Source organism: Podarcis tiliguerta (genome assembly GCF_965153285.1).
Source record: "Podarcis tiliguerta genome assembly, chromosome: 13".
Taxonomy (NCBI): Eukaryota; Metazoa; Chordata; class Lepidosauria; order Squamata; family Lacertidae; genus Podarcis; species Podarcis tiliguerta.
This window is the reverse complement of record NC_139546.1, coordinates 28119872-28144127: the sequence shown is the minus strand read 5'-3', so window position 1 is coordinate 28144127 and position 24256 is coordinate 28119872. Positions and strand designations below refer to the sequence as shown.

The window sequence follows — 24256 nt, the reverse complement described above, 5'->3', positions numbered from 1 at the left end:
GGCAACCTGTTTGCATATTGATCATCTGGACATTTGGAACACACAGGCATATCTGAAATAGAAAACACAAAAAATACCAGGTTAGAATTATTTTTAACCCTTTGCTTCTGACGTGACAGGAATACAGTCATGAATAAGTAACACAAACTAGCTATAGCTGTTACTCTCGTTCAGCTACACTGCCGGTGGCACTGTGGTCTAAACCAACGAGCCACTTTTAATCTGCAGTTTTAATCTGCAGAACTCGGTGAGCTCCCATTACTAACTCCTGCCAACCTAGCAGTTCCAAACCATGCCAGCATGAGTAAAAAATAAAAGGTAAATTCTGAATATAGCTCTTCTGAATATAGCTAGTTCTGGGGACAGACTGGCCCCTCCCTAATTCAGTCTCCGATTCAGAAGACAGACTGGAAAAGGGCTCTCTAGGCTCTCGGTAAGTGCTTCCATGCCCCCCCTCTCTGGCTGCTTCCCTTTCCCTGACAGTAAAGCACTCACAGATGGTTAAGTCTAGTCAAAGGTGACTATCAGGTTGCTGTGCTCATCTCGCTTTCAGGCTGAGGGAGCCAGTGTTTGTCTACAGACAGCTTTCCACGTCATGTGGCCAGCATCACTAAACCACTTCTGGTGCAATGGTACACTGTGACAGAAGCAACAGCGCACAGAAACGCCGTTTACCTTCCAACTGCAGCAGTACCTATTTTTCTACTTGTACTGGTGTGCTTTTGACCTGCTAGGTTGGCAGGAGCAGGGAGGGAGCAATGGGAATTCACCCCATCGTGGGCATTTGAACCACCGACCTTCCAATCAGCAAGCCCAAGAGGCTTAGTGGTTTAGACAACAGCGCCACGCATGTCTAATACGATAAATGGGTAACGCTGTAGCGGGAAGGTAAATGGTGTTTCTATGCTCTCTGGCCTCCATCACAGTGTCCCGTTGCACCAAAAGCAGTTTAGTCATTCTAGCTACATGACCCAGAAAACTGTCTGTGGACAAACACCAGTTTCCTCATCCTGTAAGCAGAGATGAGCACCGCACCCTATAGTCGAATTTGAGTGGACTTAACTGTCCTTTACATTTACTTTATTAGTATAATATGTCATAACTGAAAAATGAAATATTCTCCTTGCATTCACTCATGTATTTCATTCTATTTTTATGGTGGGAAATGTGGTGTTACATTCAATGGCTAAAAAAGGGCTCATTAAAACATAGGAAGAACAATGTGATTTGACAGAACATTAAACTGGATTCTATGTTCATATTTCTCCCCATAATGTATTGTATTATGTATTTCTTGTATGGACATTAGAACATTGTATTTCCAGGCTATCACATAGTTGCCACAAATGTTATGGGTGCCTCAACGCGGTAGGAGAAAACAAAATTCATATTTATTAGTAACACTGCATTGTGTGAAGCAAATGTTGATTGTTCTTATTTTACAAAAGCAAACTCTCATGCTTTTAGGAATCAGTAGGGAAAACAAACAAGGAACTGGAACTATAGCCACTTCACAGAAGTTCAAAAACCTCACTGTAGATGTTCAGCTTGTACACATGTGGAACTACATTGAAGGCAGAAATGTAAATTAAGGTTGAGACAAGGAATAGTCCATAATGTGCTAAAGAAAAGCCTTATAGATCAGGCCAGTTGCCCTTCTTGTCCATGATCTGGTTCTCACAGTGACCAGCCTGATGCCTGTAGGAAACCCATAAGCAGGACCCAAACAGAAGACTACTCTACCGCCCACTGTGGTTTCCAGCAAATGGTATTAAGAAGCATTCCTGCTGCTGAGCATGGAGGCATATCCATCATGGCTAGTAGCCACTGATGGCCCTCATTTAGTTCCATCATTTAGCTATGCGCTGTGCACAGAACTGCCTTTTTTTAACTGTACTGAATTTGCTAATATTCAGCTTAATTAGATGTCCACAAGCTCAAGTCCACAAACTTTTATTGAACTTTTTTTTTTTTAAATATGACAAGGAAAGAATAGGCAGAATGGCCTCATTCTGTTGCTGAACTGACAGGTCTGTTTCATTTTCCTTGACATTTTTTTCAGTTGGTGCTGAGACACATCATCAGCCAGGGCTCCCTCAAGCTCAAAGAGTGTGCTGCTGTGATAGATGGTGCTCGATGCAAAGGTTTACATTTTCATATGTTCATAGATACTACAAAATCTCATTTGAAACATGGAAGGCACATAACATTCCATAGCTGGACACATAAAATGGCATTGCCCACATAGTACTCATTAACTGCATTTGCATAATGTGCCCATTATTCTTCCTTATATTTGGCTGTGAAGTGTAGATATTTTTCTTGCATCTGTATGCTGAAACTCTCACCTTCATGATCAGATATCCACCCTTTGGGGCATACAATGCAATCATAGCAGCAGAAGGACTCCCCCTCCTTGCTTTTTTTCATATAACCGGTTGGGCACTTGGGATTACACAAAGCAACAGGCTGTGTCTATCAACAAATGAGAGGGGGAGATGTTAATTATCAGGAGAATCATCTTGGAATCATGAAGGTTCAGGAAAGAATATGCTAAACAGTAGTCTAGCTTCCTAAGCAACACAAACAACATTTTTAATTGTTTACCTGTGGAATAAGTCCTGAAGGCCCAGTCTAACAAGTGCAGATGGCACTTGTCTAAGCTGACACTTACAATACCATAATACCCCTTGTTGATGGCTCAATTGCAGCAACAGGGAGCCTCACGCCCTTCACCAGCTCGTGTAACTTCCATTTATGGACTGTATACACACAGCTGGAGACTACCGTATACTGGCATGGTAGCTGTTTCTGCTTTTCCTGCTTCAATCCTCTCGTGGTTCTGGGAGACAGTGATGCAGGAGAGGGGAGGGAAGCACCTGGCTCTTCACTTCACTGACCTGCTTCTTCCCCCATTTCCTTGAATCCTTCACCCTCCAACTCTGCAGCTTCAGCTGCTTCATGCTTCCTTGCTGCCCATCCTTCCCAAACAGACTCCAGCCCCACTTCCCCCACTGCACATTCACCAGTGTCCTGAAACTCCCTGACACCAGCATAATATTGACATTTTTGCAAAGTAATTTCTGTCAATATAAACATTTTGAAGCACACACTATGCCGTCTTACTCACTGGGGTAAGTCTGCATAGGACTGCTTTTAATTTTTGCTTGAATGAAAGTAACATTTTCATGTAATGGGGAACCCTCCATGAAATCTCTCCTCAGAAGGTTGGTGTGGTTGGAGAATGAGCATAGGCAAGGACAAAATTGTGCAGAGGGTTGGGCTTTGAACAAAAGACTCACCCTCATTGAGAACTGGGACACTTTCCAAATATCTGCATTGAGGTCCTACCTGATTAAACCAGCTGTGCCAAACTATGGCATCCTCGTTGATGCTCAGGAGTTCGTCAGGAGGAGCTTGGGGATCCATCCTTCCAACTTTCACTTTATTGAAAGATTGGTTTGGATATGTGACCAAATTAATAATGTCATACTTTTGAATGAGCTCCCCATTCTGGTCAAAGGAAACCTTCTCCTTAACACTGTTGTTAAATGACACAGCTTTCAAAAAATGGTAGAGCTGGAACAAAAACAGAAAAAGGAGCTATTTAAGAAAATGGTCCAGCCAGACCAAAAAACACACAAGGCATGAAGGCCACTGTGGTGGACAATGCCCTCTTGATGGAGATAATGTTAATAAAGCAAGATCTAGGTCAGACGTTTATTATTTATGGCCAAAAGACAGGCTAAATGTATATAGTATATATACATATATATATGTGTGTGTGTATATATATACATGTGTATATATATACATATACATATACATACACATACATATATATATATATATATATATATATGTATATATATATATATATATATATATATATATGTATATACATATATATATAGTATTATAAAGTATATAATGTACTCAAACCGTGGTAGAGCAGGGAGAGGGATGTTTGTTTTAAAAAATGATCAGAAAATTAATAAAAACTGAAGAAACGATCAAAAATTAAAAGTGTCGTTAATACTCTCATAGATAAGTCACCTCATATCCATATTTTATATTTCCCTTTCTCCATTACTCTTTCACACACACTACATGTACACTTTTCTCACTGTCTCTCTCTTTCTCTGCTTAATGGCTTAATGAATATTGAATATGAATATTGAGCAATCACACGAACAAAGATCTCACAAACATTAAGAAACATTATGAAAAGTTGCCAACCTTGTACCTCTTAACTATAGGGAATGAAGGCAACACAGAAGCAGAAGGTTGCACAGGACCAATCTAAAAAGTGTCTCCATCAGATGAATCACTGCTACTTCTAATTTGACCTGGAGATGTAATATTGCTGTTCTTGGACTTGGAGGACTACAGTGCCAAAGGTTTGCACAGACCAGGGCTCCCCCTCTCCATCATAGTATAAAGCTAAGGGACATAGCTGGGTCTCCTTAATTAAAGCAGTATCTCACAATGTGGGTAAGACCAACAATTCAGATGAAGCTGGTGCTACTATATAGGACTTATTCTCCTTATGTTTCTTGCTAATGCAACATTAGAGCTCTGCCTGACTCTGAAAACACACACCATGTACATTTCTCAAACATACCACTCTTTCTCATATACTGTACCCTTTTACATTTCCCTCTCTTCATTTCTCTTTCACACACCACACTTCCACCTAACTGTCTGTCTCTGCCCAAATGAATTCCATCCAATGCACATGAACATGCTCACACCAACACACACACGAAGACCATTCAAACAACAGCACAAAGAGCATTCAAACAACCAGTCAGAAAAGTTGCTGAATGGATGAAAACATGCTGGCCAACAGCTCCAAATATGATATGTAAAAAATAGCTGTGTGGATGGAATGGTTCCCATCATTCCCCCTTCCCGAAAATATGGGAGGAAACTCTCTACACAGAGCAAAGCTTGTTCCCATCAATATCACCACATGAGAAGTGGGCAACAAAGAAACAAAGAGACTGGGTGCTTATGTCAGCAAAGAGGGAATCCTTGAAACTAAGACAGAAAACAGAAATACACACCATGTACATCTCTCAAACATACCACTCTTTTTCATGTGCCCTTTCACATATCCCTCTCTTCATTTCTTTTTCACAAATTGCATTCAGATGTACAGTTAAATGTTACTGGAATTGATAATAAAAGTAGAACAACCAGCCCCTGATTCAAGTTTGGACTCTTGTCACCTGCCATGGCTCATGATTTTGAAGGCTCCATCTTTCTCTCTTCATCCCTGCTTTGCTTCTGGATCTGGATGATATCATGGCATGTAAGGCATGAGCCACAATATAGACACTATTGTAAAAGCTGTAGCTGTGGCCTGTTACACTCCTTGGGAAGACATGCTCAGGAAGGCTCTCTAGTTTCTCCTCTCCAGTGCAGGGAGATGAATAAGCTCTCCCAGAGTAATTACCCTGTACAAAATGGTCCAGAATAATATCCTGAGATATACAGCAAAATTGATCTGTCCAGAAATCTTTAATAAAAGTATCTCCCTCAGCATTAGAAGGGTTTCTGTTCTGAATAAAGTGTTGGAATCCTTGAAGTTCATTAGACTGAAGTGCAAATGATAAGGCACCAGAGAAATCTTGTATATCAAAGATACGATTGAAGAGGTAGGTTTTTAACTCCATCCCGATAGTCAGAATGAAGACTTTTCCTTTTGGATTTGGCATTTTGGGCTTGATTCTTTGTTGTAGAAGACATCTCAAAAACATCATTTTTGTAACCTCTCCATGGAAGACAAGGACATTGGCTTTGCTGTTTATGATCTTATTAGACAAAAACATAGCACTTCTGTCATAATTTCCTTTCTCAATATCATATTCAAAACTGGTGAATGAGTCAAGGAATGCAAAACAAATGCTATGACTGGAAAATTCTGGAACCATCTTCTGTATGAACCATTGTAAAGTCATTCCATCTGTAGCAAATAATCCAATCCACCTCCATTGGAAATAGTCAAGTAATTTGAGAATCCCTTTGAACTGATCAAGTCTCTTTGGGACCATTTTGTAGAAAGAAGGGAGGTCAGTGTTCTCCAGTATGACTGAAGCAGAATCATATATGAGCTAAACATATTTTGAGGGTGTGGAAATATTTTAGTTTAGTTTAGTTTACATTGGTGGTGTTTCTATGTTTGGGGGTGGGGTGGAACTGCAAACACATTTGTACAGTGCTGTATTTCTTAATAAAACATCATGTATATATCTCAATCATTGTTCGTACTTTGTACCTTTTTTTTGAAGATTTTCAAGGTCTCACTAAATTTTACATCAAACATAATTTTAAATCTTACATGTTATCCAGAAAATCTCAAATCACACCACTGTCTTATTAATTGAAATCACATTAGAAGCAACCTTGCAAATTAAGTTGGATTGAGATAATTATGATTCTGATGAAAAACATGATGAAATATAAAAATATATTTTAAAAAACTAATTTGTGATGGATCCAAAACCACTTCTAAAATGGAAAGCAGTATTTAAATTGTATATATTTCTTCTGTTTCCATACACACATAAACTCTTACCTGAGGAATCTTGTAGATAGCAAAAATTTGTGGTATGGGAAAGTAAGAAAAAGTAACATCCTCAGTAATAGTCAATAAATTTTCATGGATACCACACATAAAGTTGGGGAGAAGTCTGTCCTTTGGTGAAATAAATTGCATTGCAGCAGGAGTGGTCCACCTAGCTTGCAAAGTGTTATCATATATATTGAATCCCAGTGAAATATTGGGTAAAATCTGGGGATTTTCATTAACCTCCTTTACCGCAAAAGCCAAAGCCAAAAGATGCTGATAGTTCTCTGTCACTCCACTACAAAGAGAATTGCATATTGTGTCACAAGTATATTCTGCTCTTTTTGAAGCTGTTATTTTCTAAAGTAGCAATCCTTTTGCAAGATCCCCTTGGATGAGCATCTTAGAATACAGCAGATCTGTGAGTCAGAGGGCTGCTTCCTGTCTCAGCTGGCTCATCCTACCTGAGCCTTGGCTGAAGTGGCTGAGTTGAAGCTGGCTGAGCTGAGGGTCGCTGAGCTGAAGCTGAAAAAAATCGTCATTCTAGAAGTATGAGGGCAGAATCAAAGTGGGGGCTATTTAGGATAGTCCACTAAGAGACATTACCTGGCAAGCCTAGAGGCAGATTTGGGGCATCTCAACAGGTTCAGTTGTACTGCACATGGAGCCGGAGTGTATGAAGTATAATGGAAGGTGAGAGGCTGAGGGTGCCCATGAAATCTGAGACCCCAAAATCCACCACAGTCCAGGCTTAGTCCAAGAAGAAGCAGCAGCTCTGCTGCTGAACGTGGCTTGGATGTGGTGTATCTATACCTCAGCTTAATTCACACTGCCCTGGTCTCATCCAGTTTATTGTGCATATGAGTGGTCCCCCCCCCAAAAAAAATAGTTATTGTGCTTCATTACTAGATATTATGTTCTTACACAAGAGTAAGGCAAAGCTACCATATCAATATCACCACCATCATTTTATGTGTATGCCTTTCTATAGTTAAAATTATGTTCAAGGCAGTTTACAACATAGAATCCTAGAAGATTAGGAAGGAACCTCATGTATAATCTACTCCACAGGCATCTCTGGGTGGGCTCAAAGCACCAGCATTCTGGTTAAGTCACGATGAACAAATAAAATACATCAAAAATTACCAAACTGAAATCATTTCCAAATAAATCAGACAAAAATCTGATTCATAAGCAGATCGAAAGATGAAAATTCAGAATAAATAAATAAATAACAGGAATAAATAAATGAAACAGCCCAACAAAAACTGCTAAACAAGACCCCAGCCCAAGAGTCTGTTCAGCAGCTTTTGTAGCTGAGGTCAGTCAGTCACTCAGTAGGGCACTGCCCTCCCAGGCCAGATGGGTAAATGGCCTGTATGGAAAGGAGCAGATCATCCAGGACTTGCAAGCAAGATTGTCTCTGGGCAAGGACATATTTAATTCCTATATTGAATAACTACCAACATACCCAATGAGATATAGTAATGTTTTGGGAGCTGAGGAGAGGGATGCTCCTCGCTCTATACATGGTGCTAAAGCTCAGCTGTTTAGACCCTTTATTTGGTGGGAATAGTAGCTTGGTTTGTGAAGCAGAATTCAATATCATAACTTAACTGGGTACTGCTGTCCATCACTCTTCCACAACATGAGAATCCTGCTTTGGAAGACAGCATGGTGATGGAGAGAGATACAAATGGAAAGAGGATGGAAATGCTATAAAAGTCAGGTGACATTTCCAAAGCCCCAGTACATATTCAGTGGATATTTGTATGTGGGGAGGTGGAAAATAAAATGCCTTTAATTTATTAATTGATTTTCCTATTGCACAAAAGACCATGTCATTGTCTGGAGGCTGAAAACTTCAGATTCCTGTGGACCTTCCACTACCTCTCCCTAGTCTGTTCAAAGTTTCTCTTTTAGAATCAGGGCTGCAAAGAACCAAAGCTCAGTCTCTTTATTTTCTGCTGCTGAATGTAACATAACAGAGACAAAGTAGGAAGGAGAAATGATTCCTTATACAAACACTTTAGGTACTTGTTCCCAATCAGGATGTCTGTTCAAGGTAATTGGAGACAGAGAAACGGCACTCTGAAAAACAATGGCTCCATAGGTGAAATCTCCATGTTGATAAAACCTGGGATGAATCCGTCTGGAATGCCACTTCCTACACTGAACATCTTGAGCCTTGCATGCTATGTGAGGCAGCAGCAGCAGCAGCAACACAATTATGAATATCAGCATTATCAATGCAAATCTAAATTCAGTTGATCTATTTATATCTCCAAAATTACTAATGTCACCATTCTGTGTGCAAATCTAACTTCAGCACAGGCTTAGAATCTCTGTGATTGCAAGAGCCTGATTCTAAAGACTAATTTGCAGATCTGCCCACAGCCAAAAAGAACAACAAAAAAATGAGTTGGCAGAAATCAGTCTAACATAGACTTGTTGTTCTCTACTCCCTAGTCCTGGTGTTGAATAAGTGGCATATTTATGGCATCCTTCACAATGTACGTGATTTGTTTTTTTATTGGCCACTGGAATTCCTAGGAGAATTTTCCCATTACAGTCCTCTGGCTAATTGCAGGTACTCTATTGTGTATCCTCTGAGCAATTCTTGAAGAACACGTACTTGTTATATCTTAAGAGAAATAATACCTGCATGTGATTTGGATAATAAGGGCCAAAAGCAAGAGCAATAATTAAAGAGGCTTGTCTAGAGCCTGGCAGAATATGGGTTTCATTCATCATAGGAATTGTCATGTCTGATAATATAATGCAATTTCTCCACTTCTGCTATTCTAGGAAAGAAAACATATTTTTGGCACAAGCACCTTTTAGTGTGTGTCCCCTAAGTTTAAAGTTAATAGGATCCAAATGTGAAATGGGACTGCTATGATCAAGCAAGAACTCACAAATATGCAGCCCATTATCAAATATCAAGGTCAATGAGTAGGCATTGGAAATTTATAAACCATGGTATCACCAAGACAATGTATAGCTAGATTTGAGAACTGGATTAAAAAGGGAAAGGAGGAGCTTTAATCAATAGATTTAGCAGGAGAAAAAGAAGCTTGTTGAAGCTGCATGAGAACTCTGCCTGAGCCTGTCAACACACACTGGTACATTTCTCACATGCCACACATTCACACCCTTTCTCCTTCTCGTTCACCACCTCTCTGTGTGTTTCACACATCACACTGACATGTCTATCTCTGTATTTGTTGTTGTTGTTGTTGTTGTTGTTGTTGTTGTTGTTGTTGCCATTAGTTTATGGACCACCTACTAAACCACCATCTCAAGGCAATTTACACATAATGTAATTAAATACAGTTAAAAGCATGAAAGCAAAATCAGCAAAATATGGGCCTTCATGGTAGAGAGCCATTTATCCAGCTGGGGGGGAAAGTGCACACACACCACGCATTGAGTACGCAAGCATATTCAAAATAGCTACTCTGTGGGTGAAAAACTGCTTTCCACCAACTTCACATGATACTGAGCAACAACTAGCTTGGGGGCAATTTGATCTCCATCACTTCCCCACCCCTGTAGACATCCTTCCAAACCAACAATTCACAATCAGCATAATAGCATGGCCTGTGACACTGTCTTGGAAAGAATTAATACAAATAAAACAAACGATGCAAGCCAGCTGTCACAAACTCATGCTTGCTGCTGACATCAGGCACCAGATAATATAGGAACCAGTCCCCAGATTAAACTGTGGACTACGGCTTATATAAAATATAAGAAAACATCAGACATTAAAACCTTCCCTAACAGGGCTGCCTTCAGATGTCTTCTAAAAGTCAGATAGTTGCTTATTTCCTTGACATCTGACGGGAGGGTGTTCCACAGGGCGGGTGCCTCTTCTGAGAAGGCCCTCTGCCTGGTTCCCTGTAACCTCACTTATCACAGTGAGGGAACCTCCAGAAGGCCCTCAGAGCTGGACCTCAGTGTCCGGGCTGAACAATGGGACCAGAGATGCTCCTTCAGGAATACTGGAGACGAGGCCATTTAGGGCTTTGAAGGTCAGCACCAACACTTTGAATTGTGCTCGGAAACGTATCGGGAGCCAATGTAGTTCTTTCAGGACCTGTGTTATATGGTCAAGTGATACAGTGGTACCTCGGGTTACATACGCTTCAGGTTACATATGCTTCAGGTTACAGACTCCGCTAACCCAGAAGTAATGCTTTAGGTTAAGAACTTTGCTTCAGGATGAGAACAGAAATCGTGCTCTGGCAGCGCGGCGGCAGCAGGAGGCCCCATTAGCTAAAGTGGTGCTTCAGGTTAAGAACAGTTTCAGGTTAAGAACGGACCTCCGGAACAAATTAAGTACTTAACCCGAGGTACCACTGTATTTCAAAATGTCAAAATTTATTAAGTAGCCATTTATTAAGTAGCCAGTCCTGCTAAAGAGTTCAATTCTTTACAGTGATCTCCCAAATATAATATAAATTTCCCCCATTCTTTATTGAATTTTTGGTCTTCCTGACAATGTTATGGAATTAAAAATTAGGCCACAACTTTATTAAACTTCCGAATGTAGGAAGACCTTGGCTTAGGCCTTGGGCGTGTACTCCTCCCAGCCCCCCAGCTGGGGGAACTGGGGAACATCAGGGTAAATGGGATATGGGGTGCACTGTGAGATGTATGTGTAGCAGGCAGCCCAGCCCATATCCCTACACACAGGGTGGTTCACTGACAGCCTTTCGGTGTATGGCCAGTGACACCCATTATATAACCCCTTTAAGAGGGGGACCCTGGAATCGCCACAGCAGGGGGGTGAGTCACCACTTCACACACACACACACACACACACACACACACCTTATAGAGAATAAAAGACTAAAGGATTCCACCCAAGGCCATAACCGCCAAAGTTGTGACAAATTGCTACCAATGCAGGAAAATTTATTCCCAGTACTTCAACAGCAACCAGTCGAAGACCTTAGCAGCACCTACTAAACAGGAAGAAAAAATTAACCCGCAAACAAGAAAACGTTAAACAAAGGGAGGGTAGGGAGGGTGAATCTCCAGAGCCAACTGCCTGGCTATTCACGGCTCCACCCCCATTTATAAATGGGGCTGGCCCCGCCTCCCAGAAAGAAACTTGATTACTGAGGCTGGGCGTGAAACTCCAAATAATAACACTGAAAGGCAAGCCAGCTCCCTCTCTACTAGTAAGTTCCCTGGGAACTGTAGCACCCTGCGCGATCCCGCAAAGGGCACCCACATTATAAAGTGTGAATGCTCGTTATTTTAATATGGGCCTGGTGTTTCAAGAGATCACAGACAATTAGCATTTTTTTTCCTTTTTTAATAAATTTTATTTTCAAGTTTTTATATTTACAATTTTCCAAATATTCAATGCATTTCCAAAACACCAAATACAATGTGGACTTTCCCCCACCCCCATTCTGAATTCCAATTTTCCCCTTTTTTTACTTGCATCTCATCATTTAATTTTCAGCATCTTTAACAATTAGCAATTTTCTCACCTAAAAGACCAGTATTTATTTATTTATTATCCATTTATTAAATTTATATATTTCTCTTCATTCAAGGATCACAGGGTGGTTTACAGTAGAAAAAACAAAAATGCATAACACACATCCCCATAGACACACAGTTTAAAAGTCCATTGATTATTTAATTATCCAAAGGCATGGGAGAAGAAGAAGGTTTTGCGTGTTCAGACCCAGAAACCTCCCCCCTAAATAAATTCACACTTGACTCAAATTTTGGTTTTGGTTTTTGGCAGAATTTAGGCCACAACTTTATTGATTACAGAAAGTGACTGGTTGCATAGGCTCTGGTTCGACTAGCTCCCTGCCATGCAGGTAGCGCTGACCCAGGGCACCAGCATAGGTCAGCCAAGGGTGAACACCTGGATAAGCGGAAAGCTGGGAATGGGCATCTCCGCCACCCAACTGTCCCCCTGGACTCAGGCATGGGCACAACCCCCTCTCAGGGGTTGACCAAACCATTGAGTCCCTGGATTCCTTTAACGGAATACCCTTCACCTGAACCAGAGCCTATCCACAACCTTACAAGTTGTGACGATTTGCTAACGTGGCAGGCGAAACCCAAATGGCAACAGCCAATCAACCAAGTGGGGGAAATTCTTGCCATGCCCCTGTCCCAATGACTGATGACACACGACGGCATAGCAAGGTCAAGTGCAAAGCCCTAAAAGTAGGGAGAGGAGGGTGGATGTTCCTAATGCATGCGCCGAAAGAGGAAGCTCTGGGTCACGTGCATGGGTATGTAAAGGTCCCTTGATCCATTTGGACTGCATCTCATTGGCCAGATTGCACCCATCTTCAAGGGACCTACCAATCGGGTGTTGTGGCTGACCAATCGTACCCACCCACAACACAGGGTGTTGGTTTTCCAGGTCTTACCACAATACGTGCCCTCTTTAAGGGAGGACCCAATTTCTCCTGACACTTAAATATACTCAGTGAAGATACCAGGTGAGCCTCCCTGAGGAGAACATTCCTCAAATGTGGAGCCAATACAGAAACGGCCCATTCTCAGGTTGCCACCCTCCAGACGTCTTGTGGAGGGGCACAAGAAGAAGGGCTTCAGATGATTAAAATCAGTTTCCTCCAAGAGTGCCTGGATCTCATTCATGGCCAGAGGCAACAGCTTACGAGGGTGATGGTGACATGCCACATCTTACATCATGCATGGTATTGATGGCCCTGACTGCTTGCTGGTGCAGTCCTACAAACTGAAATTGAGCAATTGACTGTTTTCTTGATATGGTATGTGAAAGAGACAAAATTTCATCTGCAACCATTCCTCATATTATGGCAACATGTGTAGTATTCAAGTAATAGGTTTTCAAACCAACTGTGATACCATGTATTTGGGATAATTAACTTTATAGGAACCTTCCATAATAGTAATTAATGGGAAATTTGAAGCGCCTTTGATTTTGTTAGGGTTAAGAAATTGTTCTGCATCACTGAAACATCTCATTTTGAGATCAAAATGAAGAAATACATTTTTGGAAAAATTTCCCCAATGGAATTATATTGTTTGATTTACTCAAAAGCCCATCTATTCATGAAGTGTAATTATGAGGTTTTAATATGCCCCAGGGGCTTTATTTAAAATGACAGTATTTCCAAAATGCAAACTGACTAGTCACCAAGGGACTTGTTAAAAATGTAGGAGAATTTATGATATTATTTCTTGAAAGTTAACCATTTTTACCTGCACAATATTTGGTCCATATCATGAGGAAACTGTATACGCATATGTCTTTCTGGAGGGCAGTTAAACTGAAAGGGTTTGTTTGACTACAACCATTAAATGAGATCTTTTAGGATTCCCATGTGAGCAAACTAATTTATCAGAGTCATACCCTCTGGGATGTAAATTGGTACTACCCAGCTAATGTCTATAAAACTAATTATATTCATTTATGAAAAGTGAAGTTCTAATGCTTAAAGTGCAGCAGAATTGCTATTGACAAATGTGTAAAGTAGCAGGTTGACATTGTACTGGTTTGCTGAATTTTAGCTATTATGGGAAAGGGCTGCAGTTCAGTGGTAAAGTGGAAGGTCTAAGGTTTAATCACTGGCATCTTCAGGTAGGGCTGGGAAAGATTCCTACCTGAAACCTTGGAGAGTCACTGCTAGTCAGTGAGCTAAACAGACTAATGGTCTCACTCAAGGTAAGGGAGCTTCCTGTTGCTGGAGTTTGGTAAACATATTGAAGCAGTGTGCAGAAAGAACTAGTCTGGTAAGACTGCTGGTTGAAAGAATAAAGAACACTTGAGGTTTATTACTCAAGGCAAACAAAGCCATTCTATAGTAAGTATAGATTTCACATGTCACCAAGATGGAGCTAACACTAGCACATGTTAACTCATACTGTACCTGGTTTGGACTCACTAAACTTGGAGAATAAGCAAGAAGGAAATAAAAGCATGAAATGAAGTAATCCACTTTACCAGCATTAGTTCCTAGAAGAGAAGGAATCAGTGAGAAGGAAGGTTTCCTTTCTGTCTGTAGGCCCCCATTGGTTAAGGTAACCTATTCCAAGTGTTGTTGCTTTACTCACAACACCTATGTTCCCAACTAATATATATATATAAACCTAGACAATCTTAATTCAATCCTGACAATTAATTAGGACTAACCACTCATCACATGACAGCAACAGACCTCAGAGCAGGTCCTGTGTTTAGAGGTTCTTCTGGCATTAAATATGTACTGCATTGTGCTACATTAAATATACACTCAATCAAATAGAAATATTGTGCAGAGAATTAAAATATGTGAAGGACCAGGAAGAAAAAGTAGGTCTGGGAAGTAGGTCAGGGCACATTTTGGGAAAAGAGTTGATGTGCCTCTATAAGTAGAAACAGGATCTTCCTTTCGAAATTAGCATAAATAGTCTTGAAAAACCTACTGTAGGGGTCCCAGAGAAACAAAAGGAAAATAAAACAAAATAAAATATGAATTATTCATTTTTTACAACTTCTTTTCCAACAAATATATTTACCAAGTTTACAGAGAAGCATGTTCTTCCCTCTCAACCTCCACAGGGCATCTTTCACTTCCTTGTTCCTCAGACTGTAGATCATAGGATTCAGCATGGGTGTAACAATGGAATAGAATAGAGCAACTAACCTGTCTATGTCCTCAATGTGACTGGATTTGGGACGCAGGTACATGGCACTGGCAGAACCATAGAACAAGGTAACCACTATGAGATGTGATGAGCAAGTAGAGAAGGCTTTGTGCCTACTTTCAGCTGATGGCATGTTCAGTACAGTGAAAAGGATTCGAATGTAGGAAACCAGCACTAGCAGGAACGGAGATAATGTGATTAGCACACTGAATGCAAGAATTGACATCTCATTCCTTGTGGTATCAGTGCAAGCCATCTTCAGCACTGGTGGCACATCACAGAAGAAGTGGTTAATCTTATTGGGACCACAGTAGGGCAAGGTGAATATCCAAACTACGTTGCCAAGAGGCATCACAATGCCACATAGCCAGGAGGCAACTGTCATCTGAGCACAAGCTTTTTGATTCATAATCAGTGGATAATGCAGTGGGGAACAGATGGCCATGTAGCGGTCATAGGCCATGGCAGCCAACAGATAGCACTCAACTGTTCCAAGCGAGAGAAGAAAATACATCTGAGCAGCACAACCAGCAAAGGAGATGCTCTTGGACTCAGACACTAAATTGACCACCATCTTGGGGAGGGTCACTGAGGTGTAGCAGATCTCTAAGAAGGACAAGTTCCTTAAGAAGAAATACATGGGTGTGTGAAGGGCTGAGTCAACCAGGGTGAGGGTGATAATAAGGCCATTTCCCAAAAGTGTCAGAGTATACATAGCAAGGAACCCAACACAGACTAACACTTGTGTTCCAGAGCTATTGGATAATTCAATGAAAATGAAATCAGGTGTCAGGGAATGATTTACCAGTTTATATTCCAGAATATAAGTCATCTGAAAAAAAAGGAAATGGAAAAACAAAAATTACTTTCCAGACAATTCAGTTCATTTATAATTATATGGATCACCCTAACACAGAGATGATGAACTTGCAGTGGTCTGGATGTTGTTGTACTACTGCTTCCATCATCCCTGACCACGCACTATGTTGTTTGGGGCTGATGGGAATTGGAGTTCAACATGTGGGGGGACAAAAGTTCACCATCCTTCTCTACTGGCAATCCCTACAGTTTGCCCCTCAGTTCTTATAAACTGTTCTGGGGATATCATTGAAGGTTGGTATAGAAATATATAGGATAAAGTTTTTTAAAATACTTGTGAAAGGCATGCTTTTTGGTCATTTGATCCATGTGTTCAAGTCAAGTACTCTTCATTCCTCCTATACCAGTGTGCTTTTGTCTTGTGAAAGAAACAACCACAATGAGGTTTAGTCAGCATTTCAAAAGAAAGACTTACCTCTGAGATGAGAACAAATATCTGTGCCAGGTGCCTGAAGCAGATGCTTCTTCTCATGAAACACCACTATATCACACAATGCATGGCGATTCTATGGAGGTTTCCCCTGCAGACTCTGGTGGTTAAGAAGAGATTAGTTATACATATGGGCAGACTGAAAGCATGCCAATGGGGACGAAGCACTCTACAGAACAGGCCACTGGTGAATTGTTTCTTGTCTATAGAGATAACAGTATATGTGTTGGCAGTGTTGTTTTCTGTTGTATTTTATATGGGGCAGGCCCGGGGTTCAGTGCTTTGTGTGCAGAAGCCCCCAGGTACATTCCTTGGTGTCTCAAATGGGTGGGTTTGGGAAAGATTCATGTTTGAAAACCCAGAGAGCTGGTGTCAATTCTGAACTAGATGGGCCAATTGTGTGACTCATTTAAGAGAATTGTTCTATGACTATAACTGTTTCTTAACAGATGCTAAGTTCTCATAAGGGGAATCTAATTTGAGCAGTTAATGTGCATAGCAACTGAAAAGCCATAAAGATGACTCATGGGACCAAACTTTGGGATGAAGGTTATATTTTTTGAAATATAACAAAAATTGATGAAGTGCCAATAAATTAACCAAATTCAGAAAGTATAGACAGGGGAGGATATAATTTAACTCTAGCAGAGAAACATCCCTCCAGGCCCCTGTGCATGCAGCAAAGGTTCTAGAGGAAACGACTCCCTCCTTGCTATGGGAGCCTTGGATGAAAAACCCAACATGTACACCCAGAACCCACTGTCCACCATTCACCATAAAGTTCTGACATATTCCTAAAAGGTGTCCTAAACCCAATCATACCCTAATATAGCTACAATTCTACTTTTCACTTCCTCACCTAGGCAGAGGCAGAGCTAGCTGCTCTGACACCCAGAGCAGCGTGCACCCAGGGGGCAGGGCTAGCCACCCATGGGGGTGGGATGAACATCTTGGGGGGTGAGTGTCCCAGGGGGGCAGGGCAAATGTCCCAGGGGGGTGGGGCAAGTGTCCCGGAGGTGTGTGCCACCTACCACGAGTGTCCCGAGTGGTGGGGCGGCGATGTCAACCCCCCTCAGGGATGACACCCGGGCCAGGCCGCACCCACCACACCCACCTTGTTCCACTTTTGCACCTTGGTAGGAGTCAGTCACACTCCTTAAGTTGTCAATCAAAATAGTCCCAGTAGTGTGGAATAGGTGGGAAAAGGAGGGAACCTTTGGACCAATTTGTTGGGGTGTGATTAAATGTTAAGAGAGTATATATTAGATATTATCCTTCCTTCCTCACATTTGTGAGTTCAGCAGAGTGCCAACACTTTGCAACTTAAAGAGAAGCTCAGATAGGCTAGTTTTAGTCTTTTAGTTTAAGACACTTCCCTCCATGTCCCTGTTATTTCATTCACTCCCCAGGTGTGCTGTCTTTGCAGAATAATACACAACTGGTAGGTTTTGGTATGCTTTATTCAAAAGTAATTTCTTTGAAATAAGTAAGTCTCCTTTGCTACATTGAAAAAACAGTGCTATTGTAATTGAGCAGATTTTAAATGTCACCCACCCAGCCACTACTGGTCTGCTTACCATCATCTCTTACTTATTAATATATAGTAACCATAAACAAGAATACAAACTACAAAATGAATCAGCAAACCCTGTACACTTGCACAAGTTACAATGACAAGAGTTTGAAAACTGCTACTTCTTCCTCTTCTGGATTTTGGTATTTTGATTTAAATGTCTGGACTATGAAATGTTGTACTTAAAGCAAGGGGACTACTCTAAATGACATATTTGTATCTTGCTGTTCCATTCAGAACATCAAAGCTGTGTACATTATCATCTGTCTGCCACTTCTGTCATTGTAATGGGATTCACCAGTGTTTTTCTGAGGGGATGCAGGGGTACACATACCCTTAAGCATTTGTGAATCTTTGTACTTTTGTCCATTTACTGTATTTATTTTCCCCGATTTGAACTATAAAATGGTGATTTTCTTGAGACAAAATGAGAAGTACCCCTAAACATTTTTTGTAGAAAACAAAGCACTGGGATTCACCCTATTTCTGTAACTATAATTTATTTTAAAAACTGTTTTTAATCGTAATTTTTATGTTGTTCTAACCCTTAAACCTGTGAGGTAGGCTAGATTAAGTTAATATAGGTTCATAAACTGCAGTTTCTGCCAATAGATTGTCATGGTGTTGGAGACAATGTACCAGGCCCAGGAAATCCAGCTGACATCACTGTAGCAGGAGAGAAGAGAAGAAGGGTCACTTAATTGGCTTTGCTGAGAGACTAAGCTACCTCTGACTTTTCCTCTTTCTCAACTGACACTAAGTGACTATCATTCCATCAGGCTGCAGAAGAGGGAGTATTTGGTAGCAGAGCTACCACATTAGCTCTGATGAGGGACCAGCATCTTTTGGTCCCACCTCTCCCTAAACTGTTTCCATTCTAGCTGGTCCTTATAAGGACTGGACAACTTTAAGAACTGATGCTTGATGAGTTTGCTTTTCCATGCCCAACTTTTTTTTGTTTGGTGTTGTATTTTTGTAATTATAAACCTTGCGACAGGTGCTATCTAAGAAGAAGAAGAGGAGGAGGAGGAGGAGGAGGAGGGGGAAGAGGAAGAAGAAGACTGCTCTGGAATTGTTTTGGGCTGAACAGTGGTGTAAAAGCTTAAATAGAAAAATGGGCAGATAAAACTGTAAAAGCTTATGTACAAATGTGTTAGTTATGAAAGTTTCTGAGGACTTCAGCGCTCCTTTCATGAATCAAGGCTCTAATGCCCTAGCTGGGAATTAATTGGAATGTGTCAAGATGATTTGCTAACAACTGTTGCTTCCAGTTATTTTCTTTCTTCTATATATTGCTGGAAACAATCTAAGCAGGTTACAGAAGTCAATTAACTACCATTCTAATCATAACTATCTAGATTGCAGGAGCTTCCGGAATTCGCTTACAACATTCACAACATGTTTGGCTTTCCACAGGTAAGTGTGGAATGATTATTTCTAAAACTGCAACTTGTTGCCTGGATATCCACAACTATTAATTATATTACTGATTTAATATTTGGAGGTAGGGGTGCCTTTTGGTTCACACAATGTCTTGGGAAGTGTAAATTGGGTGGTTTTGCATTATAATAAGAGCTCAACCAAATTTCTTCTCCACCCCTATTTGGATGCTTGCAATGATAACTTTCTACTTGCATAATAGTTTTGGCCAGGCAAATATGTTCTTGTCATTCAAGAACTTGTGATTTGTGCAGAGCAAACAGCTGTCAGAGACTGTAACAGGCACAGGAACAAGCCAAGCTCAGACAACTGGCAAACCTATTAGTTTTTTTATACTTTACAACTTATCGCTTTGGGCAATATACCCATCAAATCAGCCTGACTGTCACTTGGAAGTAACAGTGAAAGAGGTCTATTTCTCATCAATTGCTGCCCAGGCCTTTTAACTGGAAATGCCAAGTGATGAACCTTATATTAGAATTAGCAGTGTGCTAGATACAATTCATGATATATGACAGAATGCAAAACACTTTCTCTAAAAAAAGAAAAAAGGAACACAGTAAGTTGCCTTATAGTAAGTCAGATCAGTGCTTCATCTAGCTCAATATTATTTTTTCCCAGTCCTACCTGGCGTTCCCAGGGATTGAATCTGAGAGCATCTTCATGGAAAGCCAATGCTCTGCTGCTGAATGATGGACCTTCCAATCAATGTTCCAATGGTTTAATGAGAGAAGTGTGAAACATAACTCTGTGTCTGCTCTTTTGGTACTAAATCCAATAGTGTTTTAGCCAGTCATGTGATATCTCTACTCAGAACTAAATTCTAAATACAGAATTTTACTTTTATGGATCCACTTGTCTCTTACTAGAGAGAGAGAGAGAATTTGTTAACTTCCATGGACGCTAGCTTTTCTTTATACAGTTGGGTTAGACGTAGACTAAAGTGCCAGACAATATAATGCATGCAAGTGAGGGTACTTCTGACCTCTCTTGCAAAGACTGAAAATATTCTGACCCTTCTATCCATGGCTTTCAGAGAACACATTTTTTATAAAAGTCCTACACTTATAGATAGATGGGACAGCCTTATTTACAATCTGTTTCAGTTTTACATCTGCTCAGTATGGATGGGGGAGATATTCAGTTCAGATCTCATATAGTTACCTTTCTAATTTGCCTTTCCAAGAACAATCACAAACCAAAATGCAGGTATCCTTTGCATTTCTCTGAAATTTGAAAAATAATTCTGAAGCAAAAAAAAAAAAAAAAAAAGTGTAAAGAAAGTGTGCATAAAACACATATCTTAGTGATACTGAAATATGATACCACTTCCGTCAACCAGGGTGGTGGATCGATCAGGGGTTTTTTTTGTGATATCCCCCAAAAAGCTCAACAACTAAAAAGTATTGATTTCAAATTTTTGGTACCCAAAAATAGGGGTCATCTTATACATGGGGGTGTCTTCTACATGGAAAAATATGGTAGTCCCTTAGGCGGAGGGAAAATGACCAATACAAGGTCATCCTGTTAGCTTCATGGTCTACTACTAGTCCAACATTTTAACCCCTATAGCTGTCTTTTTCTCTTTTGTCACAAAGGTAAAAAATAACCAGTTCCAAAACTAAGGTTGGGTTGAAACATTTTCCTTTGCATGTCCTAATATCAGAAATTCACATATCACAGTTGCTTTTTAAAAATCCTTGCAGGAGGAGCATGCAGAAGAAACCACAAAAAGGAACATAAGCACCACCACATTTGAATTTGTGCTCCTGGGAATCTCACACAGATATGATTTACAATCTGTGCTCTTTGCTGCCTTTCTGCTAATCTACCTGTTCATAATGATGGGGAACCTGCTGGTTTTCGCTGCCATTATATCAAATCGCACTCTGCATACACCCATGTACTTCTTCCTTAGACATTTGTCTCTTTTGGATATGTGCTATGCATCTGTGACTCTTCCGCAAATGCTGGTGAACCTAATGTCAGAGAAAAAAACTATCTCATTCTTTGGCTGTGCCATGCAGCTGTTCTTCTATGTTTTCCTTGGAGCTGCTGTGTGTTACCTCCTGGCTATTATGGCATATGACCGCTACCTGGCCATCTGCCACCCTTTGCATTATATGAGGCTCATGAGCAGGAGGGCTTGCTTCCTGTTGGTTTCTGGATGCTGGCTCAGTGGGTTGTCCATATCGCTTATGGAGACATGGTTGGTATTTTCCCTCCCCTTCTGTGGCCCGGATATCATCAATCACTTCTTCTGTGATATCCGCCCATTAGTGAGATTGCACTGCCCAACTTCCTACATAAACGAGGTGGAGAGAATTCTAACTGTCTTCCTGGTTCTCATCACACCATTCATATTTATCCTGGTCTCCTACATTCTCATATTTCTAGCCATTTTGAAAATCACTGCAGCAGATGGTAGGCAGAAAGCTCTTGGTACGTGCTCCTCACATTTGCTCTCTGTGGTCCTCTTCTTTGGCACAGCTATGTTCACATACTTGAGGCCAAGTTCTAGTTATTCAGCTCCTACAGACAAATTTATCTCCCTCACCTATACTGTGGCTCCAGCCATGTTCAATCCTGTTATCTACAGCCTGAGGAACAGACAAATGAAACATGCCCTGAGCAGTTTGTTAGCCAAAAGCAGACAATTTGTAGGTATGGGAAACATTCATTTTGGTGTCTGACTAATTAGACAATCAATCTGTTTGGAAATGGCTACGCACCTCTTAAGGGCCAAATCTCTAGGTTATTCTTATGACCCAATTGTCCTTTATCCCTTCAGAAATTGGTGATGCCAGAGCAGGGGTAGGGTATCTTTTATCCTCTGGTTGATGTTGGCCTCAGTGGTTAGGAATGATGAGAGCTGCAGTCCAAGAACATCCAAAGGACAACAGACTCCTCATCCCTGCACTAGGTTGAGACTGCATTTTTTAGTGCAGAAAGTATTGATTTAATGTGTAGAGATATTTCCTATTCTAATGAATTCAAGAGGGTTCTAGAAGCTACTCTGTGTGAAAGAAACTTCATGATATTTGGGTTATTCCCTCAGAGAAGCTGAGTACAGCTGGTTTGAACTGGTTCTCTTCTCTCTTCTGTCAAGGTCATGCTGACTGTAAAACTAAGGCCCAAAGGAGCCTGGGTTTCACTTTCACTTTCTATCTCTTTCCCTTCTGGTGTGGTGTTCTGTACTGTACATAGGACAGTGGTACTTCGAGTTACAGACGCTTCCGATTACAGACGCTTCAGGTTACAGACTCTGCTAAACCGGAAGTATTAGCTCATGTTAAGAACTTTGCTTCAGGATGAGAATCGAAATCATGCGGCGGCAGTGCGGCGGCAGTGGGAGGCCCCATTAGCTGAAGTGGTACCTCAGGTTAAGAACAGTTTCAGGTTTAAGAACGGACCTTCAGAATGAATTATGTTCTTAACCCGAGGTACCACTGCATGCTTAGTGTTAAGGTTTACATTTATAAGTTATTGTAAATTTAAGTTTAAGTCATCTGTAACTGGATTTCTTATGGACAGGGCCAATCCTGAATGTATTGGATTTGTGACCATTATGCTCATTTGCCTTCAGTAGCAGTAAAGCTCTGCAATTGCCTCTTGTCTATTTTTTGGGAAGCCTGCAACATGTTTAAGTTGTTACTCTGCTAACTATACATTGGAATCTACTCTGGATCAATACTGAGTAGAATTACATGACAGAAACATGCAGTTGCAGTTGGAGCTGACCTACACAGAAGCAGCAATCATGTCACAAAAGTAACAAAAGGGCCTAAATAAAAGATCAAAATCGATATTTTAATGTGGCAGCACCAACACTTTGGAACTTCCTTCCTGTTGACATGAGGCAAGCACCTTGACTGTAATCTATTTTGTGCCTGCTAAGAAACATTTTTGTTTAGACAAGCCTACACAAATATCTAGGGTGCTGATGTATGTCTTATCTGTTCTTAGTTTACTGCTGATTTCATATTTTGAATATTTTCAGTAGTTGATATTAACTGTTTTTCCTGATTGTTTTATTCTCTTTGTTAATGACTTTGAAGTTTGTCTTTACAATCAAGCGATGTATAACTTTTATTGAATAAATAAATAAAATCATAAAAAATACATCATATATTAAATTGCCTATAAAGTTTTTCTCTCCCTTTAGAAACATCAGCAGCTATTCATTAGGTCTGTGCATACAGCCCACAAAGACTCACAATCCTGAACTGAATCAGGACAATCTGTGATAGTGAATCAAGGCTTGCTCCAGGGACTGGTGGACTGAATCAGGACAATCTGTGAAAGTGAATCAAGGCTTGCCCCAGGGACTGGTGGACTTTGGGTTCCAATTATCAGAAGCCAACTCATAGGGGCCAAGGTCCCTTCAGCCTCTCCAATAAAATATTTGAGCCCCCCCCCAAAAAAATGTTGATTGGTATTGCCATTTAAATGGTGTGAGTATGCCATGCCATGTGATCAATGATGTGGGGCAGGATTTTTCTGCCCCCCCCCCCAATATTTTATTCAAATTGGTATCCCTGGCAGCACCTAAGTGACAACCATAGGGTACAAACATGGGCAATGCATATAGCAGTCCAGAATGAATACTCAATAAATAGCTGATGTTGCCTAACCTGGCTACAAATTTTGTACAAAGAAGTCAGGATGAATTCTCCATAAACAGGTCATCTAGAAGTGA

The 24256-nt window shown here is 40.7% G+C and overlaps 1 protein-coding gene across 1 annotated transcript in view; it reads left to right on the top strand.

Annotated features, from left to right (window-relative positions):
• Positions 1-353: 353 nt before the first annotated feature.
• The window catches only part of LOC310662678 (olfactory receptor 10A7-like), a gene marked incomplete at its 3' end in the record, with an annotated part of 37559 nt that continues 13656 nt past the window's right edge, over positions 354-24256 (top strand). The window contains exon 1 of the mRNA XM_083409623.1: positions 354-433. The remainder of the gene's footprint in view (positions 434-24256) is intronic.